This window comes from Carassius carassius, chromosome 22, assembly GCF_963082965.1.
Source record: "Carassius carassius chromosome 22, fCarCar2.1, whole genome shotgun sequence".
Lineage (NCBI taxonomy): Eukaryota > Metazoa > Chordata > Actinopteri > Cypriniformes > Cyprinidae > Carassius > Carassius carassius.
In genome coordinates this window covers 1,879,217-1,899,499 of record NC_081776.1, presented here as the reverse complement: position 1 = coordinate 1,899,499, position 20,283 = coordinate 1,879,217, and positions in this window count along the sequence as shown.

The following is a 20,283-nucleotide window of genomic DNA, read 5'->3' as shown; positions in this document are numbered from 1 at the left end:
ATACACATATATATATATATATATATATAATATTTGTGACCTTGGACTACAAAACCAAGTCTCATGGATATATTTTTAGCAATAGTTAAAAAATCATTAGGATATTAAGTAAAGATCATGTTCCATGAAGATATTTTGTATATGTGTGTGTGTGTGTGTATATATATATATATATATATATAAAACTTAATTTTTGATTAGTAATATGCATTGCTAAGAACTTTATTTGGACAACTTTACAGGCAATTTTCTCAATATTTTGTACATGTATTTTATTTATTTTTTGCAGCCTCAGATTTCAGATTTTCAAATAGTTGTTTCTCGCCCAAATATTAGTCTCCATTATCCTAACAAACCATAAATCAATGGAAAGCTTATTTATTCAGGGTCATACATAATGTATTTTTTTGCTTCAAGAACTTTTTTATGGTTTGTTGTGTATAACTGTCTTATTTCTAATTTTATGAACAGATTAACTGTTTTATTTTTTATTGATTCTCAGGCATATTTCAGAATATAACACATTGGATCTATACAAAATTAACATATTATTTACCCTGTTAACAAACACACACCGCGCAGCATGATATTTATTGAAATAACTACATTTTTAATAACACCTAGCATGTTCATTCCTCTGCGAAACGGCTATAAATAGGTAAGATGCTCACCAGTGTTTAATGTGCACACATCACAATCAAATTATTTGCTGTAAAAAGAACGTCTGCAGAACCTCATGTTTTAGCCGCTGATGACTCAGTATGTGATGCTGAATATAAAAGCTGCTTCTAAACAACCAGAAGTTTTAGGATTATATTTAGTTTAGGTTGTCTGTATCATGTTTGACATTTCCATAAAATATACAGTTACTTGGAGCCTCAAAATGTTATTCTGATGTGAGTAAGATTTAAAGATTACAGTATTTCTACATGGCTTTACTGGTGATTTATAATGAACGAAAGCCTCAGAAACCACATGCATTTATATTAGGGCCGTTCCATCATATTGCACATTATTATGCAAATATAGATGTCTTTATTATGGTATGGCTATATTCAGATACTCCTCTTCCAGCTCCTGAAGCATCCGACTCCTTTGTTTTCATGCTGTTATGCCATTAGCACTAATGCTTTCTCTCCAGGGCCTTTGAAGAGAAGGTAAGCAAGTAACCTAAATCTGTTTGAAGCAAAAGCGAGCGCATATTTCACTCCAGCTCTGACTCTTCTGTGCAGTTAAGGGTCCATTTACATCCATTCCCACCTGCTCGTCTCTCCCCTGACGAACCTCCCGCGTGTTTCTCATGCCTGTGTCTTATTGAAGCCTTTGGGAGGGATGAAAAGAGAACTATCATATCCAATAACTAATGGAGACAAGCACACTTTTTTTTCGTAGTAACAGGCTCGTTCTCACCTTAGATTCTGGCTCTGTTTCAAAACTTAGTGAGATGTCTTTTCTTGTTTACATCCTACATAGGAGAGACATTTTAAGGCAGCATCCAAAATGAAAATAAACCTAGGCATTAATGTGGCACACTAGATGGTGATAGAAATGTTATTTATTTACTATTATAGTAGTGGTTTTATATTTTACCACCAGAGTTTCATAATAGTTCATTTGATGTTCTTTTGTTAGTTTTCTTTTTTATTTCAGTATATTTAGCTTTATTTTTTTATTTCAGTTTCTAATATTTATATATTAATTTTATTTGAGCTTTTTAAAAAAAAAAAAAAAAAAAATATCAGGTGTTGTTAATAACTGCTCATTTTGTGGTCGATATTTATCTTTTTAAATAAAAACATTTGTCCTTTTAGTATTTCTACTTGTTTCAGTTGCAAGGTAAGATTTCTAACTTCCGATTATTTTTATATTTATTTATATTTCAATTTTAAGTAGAATTTTTTTCCGGTTATATTTTCTAGTTCTAGTATAGTGTTTAGAGTTTTTAGTCTAGTGTTGTTCTTAATGATTTTATTTATTTTTTATTTTTAGTTAATAAAACTTTTGTCAATTCAATATTCAGCTTTAATTTATTTTTCAGTTTTATTAATTTTAGTACTTTAACAGTTATTTGCCAAGACAACATTTTTTGAATTTACATTTTTCTTCTAATATATATAATAATTCTAATAATTTTTCTTACTTTTTTTGTAATATATTTATTTTATTTTAATATAAGTAATTTCATTTACATTTTCAGTTTTAATTTGAGTACGTTTAGTAAATTTTAATTTCAGTAGATTTTTTTTCTCAGATAGCTGCTGAGGCAGTATTTCAAAATTCTAATACTTGTGTATTTTATTTTAGCTTTAGGGGGGTTTTTTGTGTAATAAACTGTTTAAGTGTGTTTTGGGTTAATAATAATAACTCTAATATTTGTGAAGTGCACGTCAGACTTTGACATTAGCCTGTTGCTAAGCTAATGACATGTCACTCTAAGCATAAAAATACACTGAACCTAAACATTTGACAATTTATATTTGATACTCTTCAGTAGTGCACCTTTGATGCCTTAAAATGCTGTTTATTTAGTGGACTGACTAGGTTTTGGATCAGCAGAGCTGTCTCTTGGTCTCACACCACTGCTTCAAACATGTGCTCCCTCAGCATCAGTCATGCTTTACAGTGATCTGACCTCTCGGTCTCCATCTCTTTTTGTTACTGTTGGTTTCCCCATCATATCAACATATTCTAGTCAGTGTTTAATGCCTTTGATTTGTTTTGATTTAATGAAACCGTAGGTTATTGAATTTCCTTAATCGTCTGGAATCAGGATGTAACTTTATTTTGACTTTTCTCTCCAGCTCTGAATAATTAATACATCAGCGTTCAAGAGTGCCTCCGTTTTCAACAATGTCATGCACAGCCAGACTTGAAGAGTAACAGAATACTTGGACTGCTGTTACATAATCAGGATAGGAAAAGGTATCGATATTTTATTAGTTACATAAATATGTAAACATCTTGCCAGATTTTGTAGAAATGGGGTGCGAAGCAGGTTTCCTTTTTTACATAATGATCAAAGAAGTACTGCATTACGACTAAATAATAAGCCACAGTTTAGAGTACTATATAAATTACTAAAACTGAATTAATTTTAATATTTACCACTTGACCCTGTGTATTTAAACTTTATGTTACTGTATTGGATTATATAATTGGATTATTGCGCATTTAAAATAATCTTTAGGTATGTTCCATTTTGCATTCTCTACTATTCTATGAACTTATTGGTAGTTCAAGTTGTGTGAGTAGTTTTCACACGGGGGAAAACTAGGTGAGAAAACTAGGTGATCTGCTTGTACAGAAAAAGAAAGTGTTGAATTTTCAGTTTTTCCTTCACAGCGGAATAAGAGAAGCTAAATGGACTGAAACTAGTTGCAGTTGTATTAAACAACTTTTTATATTTAGTGAAGGCACTTGCTTAATTCTTTTGTAACAACTTAAGCTGTAAAACTGTTTAGATCATCAATTTTACAGTTGTTATAGGGTTTTGTTGCATATGATGCTGCTTCGTTGCTGTGACGAAATAGTAAAATTGGATATAATTCTACAAAGAAAATATTAGCAATTGATTTTCAGACTAAAAGCATGTCAGTATAAACATATTGTTAGTCTACTGGCTTTAGTATTGAAATAGTATTTTAACATGCCATATTGTCCTCATTCACTTCTATTGCAAGATTCTCACTGTAACACAGATTTTTGGTAGGCAGTAACAAATGGCAATTGATGGATGGTAAGTGATCACCATGAGGAAAGTAATCTGGTGAACTGTTTCGTTTTATTTATTTTACTTTCTAGGAATCAAAGGATTCATAAATTATGACCATTTGAAAAGTGAATCTTTGAACAGGTGGTGGCGCTACAGAGTTGGTTCTAGAGACCCCAAAAATGGACAGATTACTCTTCCAGACCATCACTATAAGTGTACCAAATATCATAATTTTCCTACTTGCAGTTCATAGAGTTGCCATTGACTATAAAAAGGAAAAAACAACAATAGGGGCCTACTAAGTTTTTGGTGGTTTTCATAAAGTGACCCCATTCACTTCTATTGTGATTGTCTTACTGTAACCCAGACTGTTTGTAGAAACAAATGCCAATTCATGTAATGGGATGTGATCACCATGTGGACAGTTATTTATTTAGGGCAAAAGATTCTATAGTTATAACCATTTGAATTTTTGAAGTGGTGATGGCGCTGTAGAGTTTGTTCTAGAGACCTCAAATTTGGTCAGATTACTATATAGGACCACAACTGTAAGTCTGCCAATTTTCATAATTGTCTTACTTGCGGTTCACTTGGTTGCAAATGACTCCCAGAGAGAGAGAGAGAGTAACAGATACATCCTCTGGTGACTGGCTCTTAATTAATTTCTGAGGTAATCAGCATTATGCACATTATAACATCAGTTGACCTGATCTAGTTGATATCACTTGTCTCATGTCTTGAATTAATTTATACGTAGTTGTAAGTAGTTGGGCGCTACCTTCATATTGTATTTTTGGATTAGGTAACTTATTTTTTGTCAATAAACAGTCATTTCTACTGGAGTATTTTTTTAAAGTAACTATCCCATTTCTGCATCCAGCAGGACTCCGTTAAATCAGTTTGACCATCGCGTGGGCGCTGCTATTTTTAGCATCTGACTAAGTTGGTGTCTTTGCCAGACACACGGCACCAAGACTGTTTTTTTGTGAGACAGTGTAAAAGCAGCTTGGGATCGGCTCGTGTTTCCCCTCCCTCTGGCCCTGAAAGCGTCACTGCTGCGATTTATGAACCCCTCTCTGCGAGTCAGATGGAGATACAGCCCTGCATCTTATCAGCTGGATTGAATCAGATTATTCATGCCATAGCCAGTTGTTGTTTTGGATGCATTTCTAATCTTTGTGCATGAGTTGATTTATGAAACTCGAGCAGAGCCTGTTTTGCACCATTTCTCCTGCATACAAACCTGAAACAAATGCATCGGCCCTCAAATGAGGAAGTGATTCTCTCGTTCTTGGCGCTTTTGTCATTTGGAGAAGAATATTCCATTGGCAAAGACTGGATGTTGATAACAGCAATTAGCTGATACACAAGGCTTGATCATCGAGTGACGGTAAAGCAGAGCATTTGCGTCATTGTATGGCAGTTGTAGGTTACTGAAACACCCCATGGCCGCCTCATTTCTGGACCGGGTAAATTATAGCTGTCTTCCCCTAATTAGAACAAGAGATGCTGACTCTCAGGAGGACCGCAGCGGCCGTGATGACATCACACTTTTCCCACAAACCCCAGAGGCAGCTCTGCACTGTAAAGATTGAGTTGTAGATTCACATTCACTGTTTATTTAGAACACATGGCAAGCCACCAAAGATTGGAGAGATTTATTGCTGTTTTGTAATTAGTACACACAGTTCTTCCAGTCAAGGCCAATCAAGTGAAAGAAAAGCCATTGCAAACTAAACCAATAACATGCATTTGGAGGAAAGATATATGGCTTATGTGTAGGAGGAAACTGATCACATATTAGCAGTTTTGTGGAAATGGGAATAATTTTGGCATTTTAGTAAATGGAGAGACTGTCGTTTGATGTCTATGTGAATGTTGTGAACTGTTCATGCAAGTAACACCGCTATTTCTTCAATATATATTTTTTGTTTGTTAATATATTTGTTTATTTTCATTTATATATATTAATGTATAATGTATATATATGATTAAACGTTCAAAATGCAAAATTTTTATTATTATTATTATTTACATTATATATATATATATATATATATATATATATATATATATATATAATTGTAAGAAAAATCTTAGGAATAATATACAATATACAATATGTCATGTTTAATATAGTGCTTGTTTTGAACTGTCAGCTTTCAAAGATCAAATGTTTTGGGAGTTTATAACCAGGCAAGATTGAAGCTGAGAGAAATGAATGCACACTTGCAATAATGTAGAAGCTGTCATCTGCATCTTTCTGAGCTTGTGTTTTCTTGTCTTTTAGGTTTATATTAGAGATATGGCTCATGCAGTTTGTTCTTTTTGGTCAGGCGCCACGCTTTATAACTGACACTTTTAACAACTATTTTCTTTGCGGTGCTCTTATTGCTGCTTCAACATCAGTCTGCAACACAAACCACATCCAGCAGAGAGCGAGTGTTTTGCACGTCTGAAATCAGGTCAGAGGAAAGCCTCAGAAGAGTCGGGCTTAGGTAGGCAGCAGAGATGCAGTCAGATATCTGGTCCAACGTCGCACTCTGTGAGGTCCGACATCTCTGCTTTTCTCTCTGTCTTATCTAATTTTTGGTTCTGTTACGTATTAAAGCCCATTGTGTAAGACTTCATTCTTGGAGGTGACTTCAGATTGATAGATTACCAGAGCTGGGTGTGTGTTGGATCTTCTCACGTCATGCATCTAAATGTTTCTCACATGGTCCCTCAAAGAGAGAGGAGGTTTCTTCATCCATTAAAGTGAACCGACTGCACAGAGCCCCAAACCTCTGTGAAACTGAGCTTCACTCATAATTAGATCTGCAATCACATCGATGGCTTGTGGGAAGAGTACAGCGCTTGCCAGAGCAACAGAGATGTGGATGACTGATGTGATTGGCATGCCTTAAGATGGACAATTTTGTCTGTACTGTCAGAATCACTAAAAAAAACCCAAGTGATCTTATAAAAGGGTCGTTCTGTGAAACCAGTGCCAGTGCATTTTATCAAATTACTGTGATATTTTTATATTTTGAATATTCTTTCAGAACCTGTTTGAGTATTAATTGCATTGTGCCCTTTCAAACTAAATGAATGCATGTTAATATACTGTAAGTTGAGAGATAATTGTATCAGGGTAGGCATTTATTTTATGGTTTGACATTAACTTAAACTGAAAATTAATTGCAACCTTAGTGTCCAAGATCATCCAACTGCAAGGTGCTCAATAGTTATATTTTATATACAATATATATATATAACCTGTCAACTTCATGACAAAGAAAATGTATTTAATGTAAAAAAAAGTTTTAAAAATATTAAATACAATGAAAAAATGATTTATATTATGCAATGTAATTATTTCTGTCTTGTCAACCTCAAGACAAAAAAAATGTTATTTAAAAATGTAATCTAAAAATGTACAATGATTATTATTTTAGTATGATTCGTTTTTCATTATATATGTGTGTGTAGTATTTAAAATATAAATTTTTATATTTCATAAAAGTCACAATAATAATATTAGTAGTCTTTAAAATATTTTAAATGATTAGTAATTATTTTATGCATGTTAAATATATTTATTATAAAAAAAATTTAAAGTATTTTTTTTCGCATATATTTATGACAAATACCTGATAAATATCAGAAACATCATGATTAGCCAACAATGCCCTAACCCTAATTTAATCAAGCTTTTCCAGAGAGTGTTTTCAACCAGGAATATACATGAAGATGGCATATTATCTTCTCCGAGCTATTTACTGATTAATTATATCTCTCTTTGTCACAGAAAGGCCCAAATCGATTGTCATTGTCGCTAACATTCACTGCCATGTAACAGACTGGCATGTTGTATATATATATCTTGGTGTTTGGGGTTGAGGATAGGGCTTTGCTCCACTCTAGCAGCAACTCATCCAGAGCAAATGTTGTATATAATGTGCTCCTGATAAACACTTCAGTGCCACAGTGACTCATCCAGATTTCTGCTGCTGTCTTACCCGAGTAAGCAACTTTTATTTATCCACAAAACATACCGGCTACACAACAAAAGCTAATGAATTGCTTGGCAAATCCGTTCATGTCATCTTGGAGTGATCATGTTTTTCAGATGAGCACACACATATTTGAACTTGTTAATTGAAGAATCATGGTTGAAACTAATTAGTATTGGTCATGAACTCGAAATTGCCCAATTTTGCCATTTTGTTCTGACCAAAATTGCTTTAATGTGCATTAAAGTTGTAAACAAGCTCCAGGAAGTCTTGGCAACAGGCCCTTAACAGTGAGCACACAGCCTAGCACACTATTAGTCATCATACTTGGGGTCTGGTCTCGATATTGAGTGCCTTGTTTTCGAGTCCGAGAGGAAGTGAGGCACAAGAGAGAGGTGGACCCCATGTGGAAGCCTTTTCCTCGTTCCTGTGGCCACCATCGAGAGCCTCTGGCTTTTATTCATACCCAGAACTGGAGCGTCAACCACAGTCTGAACTGAAATTTAGGATCTGGTTACTCTTATTCGGATTATTGCTTTTGGGGATAGTGGTGTGGGATTCATTCCAGTGACTTAAATCATTTAAATCTGTTCACCTTAAAGATAAACTGGGATTTATTCACTAAATTTATTTTTTATTTTTTGCATTTGAGAAGTCTTTTTGTTCAGTCGCTTCTTGACTTTAAATATATTTACTACAAAAATTAATTTAGATTCTTTTGCTGATTTGTCAGTGTCCCTTTCTGTAGGTTGTTGTTATTCAGTTCATCATGTTTGGGAACAGTTTTTGATTTAATCCAGTGATTTGAATCTGTTCACCAAAAAGATTCATTCAGATTTGTTCATAAACCCTTTCTGCAGGTTACTCTTATTCAGTTCATTAAGTTTGAGAACAGTTTTTGATTCATTCCAGTGACTTGAATCTATTTACTCAAAACATTTTTTTTTATTTGTTCACTGATATGTTAATGGCCTTTTTTGCAGGTTACTCTTATTTAGTTCATTTCTGGGCAACATTTTTTGATTCAGTCCAGTGATTTGAATCCTTTTGAATCTGTTCACCAAAATGATTCATACAGATTCATTTATCAGTATCGGTTTCTGCAGGTTACCCTTATGTAATTAATCACTTTTGAGAACAGTTTATGGTTCGATCCAATGACTTGAATCCCTGGGACCTGTTCACCGAAAAGATTCATTCAGATTTGTTCACTGAATACATCAGTGGCCCTTTCTGCAGTTTGCATCGTTAATACACAAGTGTGTTTGTGTGTGTACATGTTTTTCTATTCTGGTGGAGACTTTAATACACACTGACTAACGGGGACCTAAATTGAGGTCCCCAAGGGGAAAAAGCTTATAAATCATACAGAATTAAATATTTTTTTTTTACAAAAAATGCAGGTGGGGTCCTGTGAGGGGTAGGTTTAGGTGTAGGGTTGAGGTACAGTAGGGTGATAGAAAATACAGTTTGTTCAGTAGAAAAAACATTACGCCTATGAAATGTCCCCATACGTGTGTGTGTGTGTGTGTGTGTGTGTGTGTGTGTGAGTGTGTGTGTATTGTGTGTGTGTATGTGTGTGTAAGAGAGAGAGTCACTGAATAATTTATTCAGATGATGCTTAAAAGTCTTAAGAGCCTTTTTATACTTCAACCAAATGTGCATGTCTGCAGAGAGACTCCTTTTTTTTCATCTTTCTGTATGTTTACCTCACAAATAATGACAAAGAAAATCTGTCAGTTTTCCCCGCTCCATCTCGTCAGTCGCTCAGCTTGACTTCATCATGCCGTAGAAAAACACAATAATAGTCTAAATCAATTTATTTAATTTTAATACCATCCTCATGTCACTTTAATTGTCTGTCGTCATCGGTCAATTTTACACATTCATAATTCTTCCGCTCTCTTTCTCTCCTTGTTGTGAACGATAGTGACACATGACAGTCGTGCCCCTAGTGTTCAGATCCTCCTTTATGAATCAGATGTCCCAGTTTATGCAGTTCGTTCAATTTGATACCTCGGTGAACAAAATGTGAGTCAGTGAGCAAGAATGAGATGCTCACTAATAAAATCTCTGGTTTCATTCTTACCTTTTGCCTTTTATTAGTATCTGTGACGTCCTCTGATCTGCAGGCCATCGGCTGGTGTGTGGAAGTGATCAGTGTAAGCAAATCCAGTGTAAAGAGGACTTTGCCAGCAGTGGACATTTGCACACACGGTCCATTAATCATCAGATAACCCCTGCAAGCTGTCCAACCATGTCTTTCTCATCCAAAGATTCTTGTTTCTTTGGCTTTTCTTGGGATGGGAGAAATTGGGAAGGGATGGGAAGAAGAAACATTTGCAGACACTGTGTTTACATTGCTCTTCTCACAAAGAGCCAGCAGGACAGACAGACATGAAATGGAGTAGAGACGCTGGACATCCAACCGGACAACAAGACTGAGTGTGAGAGAATCTTGGCCTCGTTTCTCTTACTGTCAGTTTGTTTTCCATGTTTCTACGAAATGTTTTCAGGCCCTTCACAATTATGCTAACACAAACCAAACTCTCCTGGACTACTGTCAGATATGAGACACTTAGCCCAGCACAAATTCTTGTGTTAGTAAGGACAAATGCTAACGCGGCGAAAACCCGAGAGTGTTGACAAAGCATCTCACTGTTTGAAAGTGTCAGTCTTTTGTGTGAAGCTATAAATATCGAACCTTGACGACTGTCTTGTTTTATACGAACTATCTGTGTTGGGATTTGAGATTGTGAGCAATGGGCTGGGGTCATGTTTGGAGAACATCTCAGGTTTAAATATGACCTCTGCCTTGTTTTTGTCACGGTTCATGAATTGGCTGTCTCATTCTGATGTGTCTGCGTGAGTGTAATTGTGTGGGTGTGGTTACTCGTTGTGTTGATTAGTGTCACCAGCTGTCATTCATTTCAAGTTCCTTTATATCCCCAGTAATTTCCCTCTCATGTTGTCAGATCGTTGTGGTTGTTCCTCGGTGTGTGTCCTATTCTCGCGTTTCGTCTGCAAGGTTCTTCGTCTGGATTTCGTCAGTTCTTCGTGTCATCTGGATTTCGTCAGTTCTTCGTGCTGTCTGGATGTTCCATGGTTCCTGGGTTTTCGGAAGCACGCTATCACCTCACCACCACCGGATCGCCATCTCGTCCCTGCTTCAGTTACCACCTGAGTGTTTGTCCCCGACCTGTGTTCATCTGACCAGTCATTTAATAAACTGATATTAATTGCATCTTGCATCCTCCTGTTATTTCCTGACAGAACGATCTGACCTCACCATGGCTGCAGCAAGCACGTTGCAGCTTAAGGACTTCATCGCTCACAGCATCTCACGTATGGATCAACAAGAGGAGAATATCTCGGGCACAGGTCGTGCGGTGCAAGCACTCATGAAGCAGGTGTCTGAGCTCACCCAACAGGTACAACTTCTACAGACTCCCACTGCGCCCCCCACGCCGCCCGTTCCCACACCACCCGGTAGTAAGTATGAGGCTACTATCGGGTGGGATCTGCGCCAAGAAGACCTCATCACCACCATCGACCCTCCTCCCGGTAAGACTGAGATGGCGAACGTCGACGTACTGCACCAACGCACTTATGGATTCGGGAGCGGAGGGTAATTTCATGGACTTCAAACTGGCTTTTAAACTTCAGATCCCCATCACTCCTCTCTCGCACCAGATCACCGTCAACGCACTCAATGGTCAAGAGCTTCCCCGGATTACACATTCCACTGAAAGTATCACCCTCATCACCTCTGGCAATCACACAGAAATCATCTCATTTCTACTCATGGACTCACCACTTGCACCAGTGGTTTTGGGACACCCGTGGCTTTCCAAACACAACCCCCGGGTCGACTGGTGCACTAACACTATTTCCACATGGAGTAACCACTGTCATGAATCCTGTTTAGTGTCTGCCTGTCCCTCTGTGTCTGGTTCTGTGTTTCAGAGTAAGGCAGCGGATTTGTCTAATGTGCCCGCGGAGTACCTCGACCTGAAGGAGGTGTTCAGTAAGTCCCGTGCTGCTTCTCTCCCTCCGCATCGTTCCTATGACTGTGCGATAGATCTACTGCCAGGTAAAACTCCGCCTAAGGGCAAACTTTACTCTCTTTCTGTTCCCGAGAGGGAGGCCATGGAGAAATATATTTCTGATTCTCTGGCCTCTGGGTTCATCCAGCCTTCCTCTTCTCCTGCGGGGGCGGGGTTCTTTTTCGTTGGGAAGAAGGATGGTTCTCTGCGACCTTGCATTAACTATCGAGAGCTGAACAACATCACGGTAAAGAATTCTTATCCTTTGCCGTTGATGTCTTCAGCTTTCGAGAGGTAGCAGGGAGCATCCATTTTCACGAAACTGGACTTACGCAATGCATATCATTTGGTTCGCATCAGGAAGGGGGATGAATGGAAAACCGCTTTTAATACCCCTAGGGGGCACTTTGAATATTTGGTTATGCCCTTCGGGCTTTCCAACCGCCCAGCGGTTTTCCAGGCACTCGTGAATGACGTGTTGAGAGACATGGTAGATCAATTCATATATGTTTACCTGGATGATATATTGATTTTTTCTTCGTCTCTCCAGGAACACGTTCAACACGCCAGACGAGTGCTCCAGAGACTGTTAGAGAATGGGCTTTTTGTCAAGGCGGAGAAATGTTCCCTTCCTAGGGTACATCATCTCTTCTGAGGGAGTGCGCATGGATCCTGTGGTAGATTGGCCAAGTCCAGATTCCCGTAAGGCCCTACAGCGGTTTCTGGGGTTCGCCAATTTTTACCTGCATTTCATTTGCAACTTCAGCCAACTAGTTGCACCTCTGACTGCCTTGACCTCCCCCCGAACGACGTTCAGGTGGTCGAAACACTACCGAGGCAGTGTTCACCAACCTCAAAAGTCGCTTTGTTTCGGCTCCCATTCTTGTCACCCCTGATCCCACACGTCAGTTCGTGGTGGAGGTCGACGCGTCAGAGGTGGGAGTAGGAGCAGTGCTTTCACAACGCGCCTCCTCAGACGACAAGATGCATCCATGCGCTTTTTTTTCTCATCGACTATCGCCTGCTGAACGTAATTATGACATTGGTAACAGAGAGTTGTTGGCAGTTAAGTTAGCGTTGGAGGAATGGCGCCATTGGTTAGAGGGTTCGGGGGTACCCTTTATCATTTGGACCGATCATAAGAATCTTGAATACATCAGATCGGCTAAGAGACTCAACTCCAGGCAGGCTCGGTGGGCTCTTTTTTTTCGGATGTTTTGATTTTGTTCTCTCGTACTGCCTGGGGTCCAAAAACGTCAAACCCGATGCTTTGTCTCGTATTTTTGATCCATCCGAACGCCCGGTGACTCCCGAGTGTATTTTACCTGAGAAAGTTGTCATCTCCACTCTGGTATGGGAGGTCGAATCGAAGGTCAAGACAGCCTTAGAAGGGGTAACACCTCCGCCTGGTTGCCCACTGAGTCGTTTGTTTGTTCCGGAGGGGTTACGGTCCGACGTTATTCGATGGGGTCATTGCTCCAACGTGGCTTGTCATCCAGGAGTGACTCGCACTAGTTTTCTAGTTAAACAACGATTCTGGTGGCCACTGATGGCTCGCGACATTCACGATTTTGTTTTGGCTTGCTAAGTCTGTGCCACTGGTAAGACATCTAACCAACCCCCAGACGGGCTACTTCAACCGCTGCCTGTCCCTTCGAAACCCTAGTCCCATATCGCTCTAGATTTTGTCACCGCCCTCTCGCCCTCCAATGGCATGACGGTTGTTTTAACCGTAGTGGACCGGTTCTCCAAGGCGGCACATTTCATCCCCTTGCCCAAATTACCTTCAGCCAAGGAGACAGCGGTCACAGTCATAGATCACGTCTTTCGGTTACATGGCCTCCCGATGGACGTGGTCTCTGACAGGGGTTCCCAATTCGTATCCAAATTTTGGCATGAATTTTGTAAATTACTGGGGGCCACGGTCAGTCTGTCCTCGGGCTATCATCCCCAGAGCAATGGTCAGTCAGAGCGAGCCAATCAGAACCTCGAGAGAATGTTGCAATGTTTGGTTGCTAAGAATCCGTCATCCTGGAGCCAACAGCTTTGTATGGTGGAGTACGCCCACAATTCCTTACCAGTGTCATCCACGTGCCTCTCGCCATTTAAGTGTAGTTTAGGTTACCAGCCACCAATCTTTCCGAGCCTGGAATCCGAGGTCGCGGTCCCCTCCGCTCACGCATTCATCCATAGGTGCCGCCGTATTGGACTAGTCCCGTGAGACTCTACTCCAAGCGGGGAGGCACATGAAGGCCAAGGCCGATCGCCACCGGTCAAAGCCTCCCGTTTACATCGTGGTTCAAAAGGTGTGGCTTTCTACCAAGAATATTCCTCTCCGCTCCGTGTCTAACAAGTTAGCTCCTAAATTCATTGGCCCGTTTCCTGTCACCCAGATTATTAGTCCGGTGACAGTCTGACTCAAACTCACTCTTGCGTACAGGAGAATTCACCCTGCCTTCCATGTGTCTAAAGTCAAGCCCGTGTTTTATTCTCACATTAATCCACCTGCCCCGGTTACCACCTGAGTGTTTGTCCCCGACCTGTGTCTGTTCATCTGACCAGTCATTTAATAAACTGATATTACTTGCATCTTGCATCCTCCTGTTATTTCCTGACAGTTTTCCTGTAATAGGATTCGTGTTTTTGCCGGTTTGTCTGTATTTGAGTGTGAACTAGAAGTCTGCTTAGGTCAATTTTTACATTAATTTGCTACATATCGACGAAATTGCCGAAAAATTTAAAGAGTTTCATAGAGCGGCTAAACTCTTGGCTGTGGTGTAACCCAACAAAAACATCAAAAAACAGCGTTAACCTCTTCCAAAACCTGGTTCTGGAAACACATGGAGAATGTGGCTTAGCTCCATTTAGTCCAAACAAGAAACAGGTTTTATAGGATTTGGGTTGAAATTCAAGGCGGTTCGAGCGTATTACGAGACACGCATCGCCAGCCGCAGAGTGCTGGTCAGTTGAGAAGATTGGACTGTGCATTTTTCAAGGGATTCATGTGTGGAAACAACGAGTCAATCAATCTCACAGAGGTTGGCAGCGGGTAAACCTCTGGTTCTTAGCATCCCACATGTTTTAGGATTATCGGAAAGGGTGGCTGCCTCTTACAGGTGTTTGCCAAGAGCGGCAGAGTTCAGTAATACAAAACTCTCTCTAGAGCTCATTAATTGGTTTCTGGATGTAGCATATTGAGTCTTTTTGTATTCTTTATGCATTAAAATGTTTTGCGTATTTAGTCAATATTATTGCTAGTTCTGAAGCTGAAGCATTTTTTTTTTCAAAAACCCCTAAACCCAAGTAATACTGTACATTTTAGTGTGTACCAGCTCATAAAATTTTTGTATTTTTGCTAAAGTTCCCATTAGGTTATGAAAATATGAGCATTTAAAACTTCCATGTTTTAAAAAGGTTTTTGTTAATTATATGAATGTTGAGGAAACATTCCATTTCATGCTTTTGCAAACATTATAGAAACATTAGTTTTTAATGTTAAATGATTATTTGAAAGTAAAGTAGTTTAAAAAGCATCCAACTAAAAGGGACTGAGAGCTCTCGGACTAAATCTAAAATATCTTAAACTGTGTTCCAAAGATAAATGGAGGTCTTACAGGTTTGGAACGACATGAGGGTGAGTCATTAATTACATAATTTTTATTTTTGGGTGAATTTACCCTTTAAGTCGCTGGAGTATATTTCTAGAAATAGGCAAAAAAACATTGTATGGGTTAAAATTATAGATTGTGGAATATTAAGTAAAGATCATGTTCCATGAAGATATTTAGCAAATTTCCTACTGTAAATATATCAAAACTTAATTTTTGATTCGTAATATGCATTGCTAAGAATTCATTTGGACAACTTTAAAGATGATTTTCTCAGTATTTAGATTTTTTTGCGCCCTCAGATTCCAGATTTTCAAATAGTTGTATCATGGAGTGTTTTCTCAACATTTCAACAAATACTGATGAACACATTATTTTAAATTTGAATGACGGGTTATTTAACCCTGTATTACTGTTTCTTTGAAAATTACAAATTCACAGGTGAGAAATGTGTGGCTTAAACTTAAAAGTAAAAGTTTGATTTTAAATGTAGTTTAGCAATCATGTAGTTGTCATATCAAAGCAGAAATAAAACTATTAAAATTAGAACTCATCGTAGCTCTGAGGTCATCCGTGCCACATTTGTTTTTGGAAGTTGTGGGAAAAAATGCTTTTAGTCATTAATAAAGATCAAGAAAATTGAGGCTGTAATTCCAGCCCAGTGCTTCAAGAGCAATGCAACGTCTTGTCAGAACGGCTCATCTCTCCAGACTCCCTGCGTTTCTGCTTGTCCGCAACATGAGGCTTCTGAAGGCTTCTTCATTGATTTATTAATGCTGTAACCATGTGGGCTTAGGATATGATTGGCCGCAGTTATCAAGGCAGTTATTCCACCAAAGAAACATTACGGCAGCGATCCCGAAGAATGTGTGAAATAAGTGTTTGGATGCCGGTGGAATGCCGCTTAGGGCTTTGTGGCGACTGCAGATTGATGATATTAATGTACTCGTCAGATAAATAAATTCAAATGCGCATCACTTAAAATATAATATCTCCTGGGCTTTCCTGCTTGTATTCAGCATAACTCTTTGGAAACTGCATGAGGAGCGGCTCGGAGAAGGAACTTTGACTGCAGAAGGTGTTGAGTTTTTGTGTTAATGGGAGACACATGCAGCTGCAGCAGTTCAAGAGTTGGTTCCAGGCCGATCTGCTGCACGACAGAAAGCTGTTCATTGTAAAAGGTCTCAGTGTAGATTACTAAATAACAAGCCTCTCATTTGCATGCACGTCACACAACTCCTCTGTGCTGACGTCAGTCAGGTCATGTGACTCCTAAACCTGTCCTGATTGGTCTTGTGGGTCATTTCCTGTCCAGCCTCGCTCTCTCTCTCTCACTCCGTGATTAGATTTAGGTTATCTTTGAGGCTGCTCTGAAGTCATTTTCATGGTGTGAGTAACAGCAGTTATTGTGAGCAATGAGTTAAGTGATGCAAGTGTTAATTTCACATGATCATATTTCTTTCCCAGTAGAAATATATATAACAAAAAAATCTATTGTTCATATAGAAAATTCTCATTGTCGTAATGTGTCTTGATGATTTATTTACTTTTTGGGGGGCATTTTTAAAATATATTATAAATGTGTTCTCATTAAATACCCGAATATATGATTTTTAATTTGTATTTTATTTATTTATTTATTTTTTTGTGACATGGTAATTAGACAAAAGATTTTTAAAATAATTGACATTGTGAAATATTTATATGTCATGATGGATACAAATGTACCAAAAATGTAAATGTAAATGCAAATGTAAAAAAATTAATATGCATAAATATACATGCATGCATGTACAAGTTCAAGTTGAGCTTTTTACACATAAAATGTTACAATTGAAATATTCTGTTTTTAACATAATTTTCAAAGCTTAATTACTATGTCACAATGTAAAAAAAATTAACTGTCTTAAATGCTTAACTTTTTTATATTATTAATATTATTTATTAATATATATATATATATATATATATATATATATATAATGACAGTATTTAATATATAATATTTTTATAATTAATATTGATGTTTTTTTTGTTATTGACAATATACAGTCAATAACATGCCTTTCACTGCAGCTCCTATTAAACCCCATGGGTAGATGTGTTAATTCAGTTCCTCCAATCAGATTGGAGAAAACGCCAAATCCATCTGCACTGTTGCCCTTTCATTCCCCAAAGACTTCCTGTGACCTCATGACATCTTCACTGTTATTTGCAGTGGATTTTAAAGAAAATTGTTCTGCTCCTTGATGCTGATTGGTTAATACAGCATTACAGCTGTGCTAAAATATATTTCAAATGAAAGTAAAATAACATTAAAAAATGTAAACGTAAATAGTGTCAGTACCTCTTTTGTATATTTCTTATATATATCTTTTATTTTTTTCATTTATTTATTTGTGTCAGTGCCTGTTTTTACCTTTATGTATATTTATATTTTTATTGTTTATATTTATTAGTTTTTTTCATATATATATATATATGTATAATATATAATTTTTTTTTTTTAGTTTTTCTTTTAATTTGTTTGTCAGTGCTTTTTTTGTACCTTTTATTCATGTATTTTTAACGTTTCAATTATTTTCTCATTTATTTTTGGCAGATTTTCTTTTTTTAATTTTTATATGTTTTTAATAATTTTTAATACATTTTTATAAAATGTCCCTTCGTATATTTTGATGACACAGACACATTTATATATATTTATTTATTCATATTTATATAATTAATTATTTTAAGGATTACATTTATAACACATTTATCTAGCTCCAGACAAAGATTGAGTATTTGTTTAAAGCTTTTGAAGTCTTTGGAGACCGAGCGCACCACAGCTGTTGGTCGTTTTCCCATGATGCTCTTGTGATGGGAGCACATGTGGTGAATCAGTGACGTGTGATCTAACAGTGGCCTGCTCTGATGTCATAACCCCAGACTGTGTTTGTCTCAGGGCCATGTGATGGACAACAGGCCAGAGCCCTCAGCTGCGAGCGTGTGCATGTGTGCATGGCACTGTAACACGGATTGGGTACAAATATAGCCAAGCTCTTTTGATAATGAATAGATGTGCGTGAGCGTATTTGTTCTCTAAGAGCAGATGCTCCCCAGAGACGGGCCGTGCATTATGAAACGCATCGTCCTCTTGTAGTTTGGCAGCCTGTTTGTGGAGGCCACATCAAAAACTCTGAGTTCAGCGCTTCAGTCATGACACAGAATTCCTTTCTCTTGGTTTGTGTTTTCCTTCTGCGGTTCAAACATGCTGGACATCATGATGCATTAACAAAGTTCTGAAAAGAACCCAAGAAATACTGAGTCTCTTTCAAATTATTGTTTTTCCTTAGATGTCTGTGTGTGTATGTAGAATATAATTCAAAAGTTTGGTATTTTTGCTTAACTACATAAAGTATAACATTATGAAGTAGCCTACTGCAATGTAATATTTTAATTATTTTGCATTACGGTAAATAGATTTTGGTAGAAAGGTGCAAAACATTTGTTTTAATTATATATCTTTCATTTTTAATGAATAAATAATAAAATATAATATAATCATTTTAAATTTAAAGGTTAAATTTAGTTTTAATCATTTTAATTATATATTATTGTGTATTATAATGTTTAAAATTAATTTTATTATTATTTCTTTCTTTGGGTGGAGCTAAGCAGCACAATGCAACCAAAATTTTGACTGGCAAAATGTCTTTTCCAGAGTCACCGTTCATCATATAACTGTTTTATGACAGTTTATCGCATTCAGGACATACTTTCAAGGGTGTGTGCTTTGAAACAATATCAAATAAGGTTATACTCTGTACAAACAACCTAATAATACAGCTAGCTGGTGACTTTAATAAAACATGACTAAAAATATTGTTTTGTACTGAACAACCTTACTCCATTAAATTCTAACGTCATATTTTGCTAGCAATGAAGCGGGTTCATGCAGGCCGAGTTGGCAAAGAGTTCAGCTCTAATACGGGCGAGTGGCTGTTCAATCGCTTCCATCAAACGTCTCAAATTTATTCGTCTCGTCATCTCTTGCCGTGCCGTGTATAAACTGCGCTCACCACACAGGAAACGTCCCGCCTAACATGCCTCTCATTACGGACAGTGAGCCGCTTCACTCCACTCCTATCTATGACCATGCCTAACATCAACCAGCCGATTCTTTGCATTATTCACATCAGTAAGTGACAACAATGAAAAGTGTGAATTTGCACGGCCACAATCGCTCCTGCAGTGCTGTGTGTTTACGAGCGCATTAAACAGGGTGACCGCAGATACACAAAGTTCTCTTGCTGTTGGACTGAACTTTTAGATTAAGATTCTGTGCTTGGTTTCCTTTTGGTTATTGCATGCTGCGTCCGAGGTCACGTTTTACAGCTTTCTATGTATGTCAAGCCATTTTAACATTTAATCTATAAAGCGTACTGTTATCAGTTTTCATGCTACTAGTACTTATTTGTTGGCTACAAGTGCTTATTCTTTAGTAACTAGTAGATTTTTTAAAAGGCACTAGTATTTACTCATTAGCTCTTATTAGATACTGGTACTCATACATTAGATAATTTGTACCTATGTAGGCTAGTAGATGCTAGTGGATATTAAATAGATACTTGTACTTATTATTAGATATTAGTACTTATTCATCAGATACTTATACTTGTTATCAGAGATGTTCACAAGTCTTTAACTTGGAGTCCAAGTCAAGTCTGAAGTCTTTATCGCTGGAGTCTGAGTCAAGTCTAGAGTCTTTGATCATTTAAGTCATTTAATGGCGAAAAAAATCCTTGTGTATTGAAATATTCCTATTTAAGAAGCTGTTTTATGAGCTATAGAAAATGATATGCTTAGTAAAAAAAAAAAAAAAAAGAGGTGTTGAGATGTAAAGTTATTGTGCATCCAACCTGTTATTTATAGACTGT